The following is a 4,068-nucleotide window of genomic DNA, read 5'->3' as shown; positions in this document are numbered from 1 at the left end:
AATCACTGTGATGATACTTTGATTGTTGATATGTGCTGCTGATCTCATGCTGCTGATTTATTTCATGTTGCTGTGTTCATTCGTCCTCTTCTGCTCACACAGACTCATGTTCGTGCTGCTGTTGTTCAGCATATTGTTTTTGTACTATTAGTGCTTAGCGTATATTTTAGATTCTATTTTAGCTCCTTGTTTACACTTTATATTTTTGCTGTTGTTGGATGTAACTGGGACCTTGAATGCACAATTTCGTTCCACCTCATGTACCACTTTTGATAAGAATGACAATAAAGAACCTTGAGGAGAGGCAGATTTATTTATTTATTTATTTATTATTATTATTTATAGGGAGGCAGTCTTACTTTTTTCTTTAATAACGGTAGACATTTAAACCAACAATGTTCAGTCAGGTCATCTGGACGGTTTCTTTTGTTGCTGAGACGTTTCTTATCAAACATGAACTTTGGTGTTTTGAACCACATGGCTGCCTCTGGAGGAGTTGAGGGGGGAGAGGGCGGGCCCCGGAGACCATCTTATCACCAGCAAACTCTTTTTTCCACTCCTGGAGTGAGATGTTTGGTTTGGTGTTTCCTCAGACTGAAGAAGTCCTTCGGATGAAGGATGAAACATCTCAGCAACAAAAGACACTGTCCAGATGACCTGACTGAACATGTTGGATTATTACCTGGATTATTGAGCATGAACTTTGGTGCATGTTTAAACATTTCAAATGTTTATGTTCCATTGTGATTAAAATATCAGCATATCAGGAGTGACAATCTAATTTATTTTGGTGTTTTCAGAATTAGAAATGTTTGCTTACTAAGAGTTGGTGGTTCGATTCCACCAGCAGTCACATGCTGAAGTGTCCCTGGGTAAGACACTGAACCCCTCATAGCCTCCGATGTGTGTCCATCAGTGTCTGAATGTGATAAAGCTCTGATTAGTCTCTTTAAAATGATTTGTTCAATTATCTTTGTAGAGATCTAGTATAGAGCTGTATGAATGGACCAATGAGGCACAGATTGTTGCAAAGAGCTTTGAGTATCTGGATAAGATAGAAAGGCGCTGTATAAGTACAGTCCGTTTATTAAAGTTTACTTGTCTTACATGCTTGTAATGAACTGAAGATCAAGGAAGGGCTCCTCTGTGTATCCTTTAATATTGAACAAGAATCATGGAAACGTTGCATGTTTTCTTGAATGCGCTCCTCATCTGTGTAATCCTCCCGTCAGCAGACCGTCCCTCAGTTTCTCTTATTAAAGTATTCATCATATCAGCCTAATCAAAGACTAAGAGTACGCTCACAGTTCATTACAAGATGCCCTGCTCTTTATTTCATGAAGTCATTCATCCATAATGCATGTGTATATTGCACTTTCCAGGATGCCTGTGAGACTGCAGGAAACACTTTGGCATTCCAAAGACTCGCTCTGAATTGGGGGCGATGAAGTTAGTGCGCTTGTTTTGATAACGTCGGCGTTTCACGGTGTTCCCTCTGCGATAAACCACAGAATAATTACTTTACACGGAGAGGATCAGACTCATTGTGAGAAGCGGGGAAGGTGTGATGGGAGAAGCATGATAAGATTTACAGTAGCGTTAAATTGGAGCAGGAAAATTAGACTTATCTCGGGTGATGAGGAGGCTCTCGCACTAAAGGGATCTTGATGCCGTGGAAGGCGTAGGTGCTTTATCAGAAGTGGCAGGCTGAATAAGGCTCATCAGGCCACACTCTGATTGAATTCCTTCTCGTAGTCTGTTGTTGTTTCTGATGGACCGCGGAGCGTCTTTCTGAGTGATTCAGTGTCCCTGGGATTAGTTGCCTCCACTCGTCCAAAGAGCGATGAGCAACTCAGCCCATTTTATCTGCAGAACGCCTCCTGGGGATCCAGACAATGTCAGCCCGTGCTTCAAATAAATCTGTGTTGATGAATGCCAGAGCTAAATGGATGGAGGCCTAAACCGAAAGCCCGCCGCAGCGATCCTGCAGCCACGGAACAATGATGCGTTTAGGTAAGCGGAGGGTTGTTGCCATGGAGAGGTTGTTTTGTTTGACCAATCTAATTTCTGCCAAAGTCTGGAAAAACAAAGGCGTCTCATTTGAAGTATCAATGTGAAATGGTTTGACGCTGCGTGTTGGTTCGTTTGTCAAAACTTTGCGAGTGTAGCATGAATATATATTTGTTCATGAAGCGCAGGCCTTCTGCAAGCTGGACGGCTCATGCTGGATGTGTGCACAGATGGCAGTGGGCAGAAGGACTGGTAATTGGAAGAGGCTGCTTTGCAAACTGAAACAGTCTGCAGCAGAAAATAAATGGCTGAAATGATGACTATACAAAGAAAGTTTAACTCGGCGTATAGAAGATCACAGTTAAAACTGTGTAATTAGAGCCTGAGGCAGCATGTTTCTGGGTGCACGAGCAAATGACACATTAAACCCTCTTCAAGTCTGATAATGAATGCCTCTGCTGACATGTGGGCGGGACTTGGGTCATTGTCTTACTCATACCGTCCACAAATAGACAAATATTGCTTACAGCCAGAGCCACTCTGTAATTATTGTCTCTAAACAAGAGAAGATGAGTCTTCATTGTTAGTTTCATTATGAGAAATATACTGCTGAAGTCTAACAAAGTTAAGTCCTCTGGATGGATTAAAGAATTGTACATTTCGTCTTTTATCCAAAGGACTTCTTCAGTCTGCGGAGCTGCAACAAACTCAGTCTTATAAATAGCACCTTCTCATAGTGGCTCAGCCAGTTTGTTGTTGACATCCAGAAGCAGCTGTTCACATGATGGAGGAGGACCATCAGCCTAACGACTGATCGTTAGTGCCCTGATGGCCGCTTGTTATTCACCATCCATCCGTCCAACCATCCATCCATGAAGGCCTGGTTTTTTCCACTTTGGAGTAAGATGTTGGGGGGGAAGCAGTTTTGTTCGGTGTTTCCTCAGACTTATGAAGCCTTCTGGATGGAGGGTGAAATGTCTCAGCACCAAAAAAAAGAAGAAGAAAGAAACCATCCAGATGACCTGACTGAAAATTGTTGGATTTTATACCTGGATTATTGAGCATGGACTTTGGTGGTTGATCCACTATGTGAATGTGCTATTTATAAGACTGAGTTTGTTTCAGCTCCTCAGACTGAAGAAGTCCTTTGGATAAAAGATGAAACATTTCAACAGTTTTTATTTTATTTTTTATCCGTCCAGAGGACCTGACTTAACTTTGTTGGATTTTTCTACCTGGATTATTGAGCATCAGGATTTACTGCTGGTGTTTCAATGAAAACCAGATCAAGGTCGGCCTCAGTGGGCCGGGCCGATGAGTTCTAGTCTGGTCTTCATCCGCCCGGTCCTGTGGTCCCCATAACGAGGGGAACACATGAGAAGGTGAAGAAAGCACACCTGCCTCACAGGAGACAGGAGGACAGCTCAGCGGGGGGTTTCTTTAAAAATCTGAAAAGAAAAGAGCAAATGAGCATTTTTCCACCCCCAGGGAAAACCAAACTACCGTAGTTAATTTTTTTCTAAGCAGTACACTTTAATTTAAATATTACCAGCTGCAGAAGGCTGATAATGATTTTCCCCGTGTCTGTGTGTGGATCCATTCATTCAACCTTTATTTAGCCGGTAAATCCCATTGAGCCTCGAGGACTCATTTACAAGAGAGACCTGATTTCAACAAAGAACGATGACAACAATGGACAGTTATACAAATGTGTTTGTTAGAAAAATATCTCAGATTTATATGAAGCTCTCCGACTGTAATTACTGGTAATTATTGTCTATTACTAATTAATTTTGAAGTTGATCCGGAGTCATCCAGGCACATCTAAAGGTTTAAGATGGAGGTGAAGGAAGCATTTACACGTCAAGTGAGAGAAACCAACTTTCAACAGAGGAAGACATTTATAACTTTTAAAAACTTTCGGTGGGGATTTAAGCCTGATATCATCCTTTGTACCGTGGGTCACGTCACGTCACACATGTACCGTGGGTCACGTCACGCATGTACCGTGGGTCACGTCACGTCACACATGTACCGTGGGTCACGTCACACATGTAC

This window comes from Nematolebias whitei, chromosome 1 (genome assembly GCF_014905685.2).
Source record: "Nematolebias whitei isolate Nwh7 chromosome 1, NemWhi1, whole genome shotgun sequence".
Taxonomy (NCBI): Eukaryota; Metazoa; Chordata; class Actinopteri; order Cyprinodontiformes; family Rivulidae; genus Nematolebias; species Nematolebias whitei.
Note: the sequence above shows the minus strand (reverse complement) of the source record.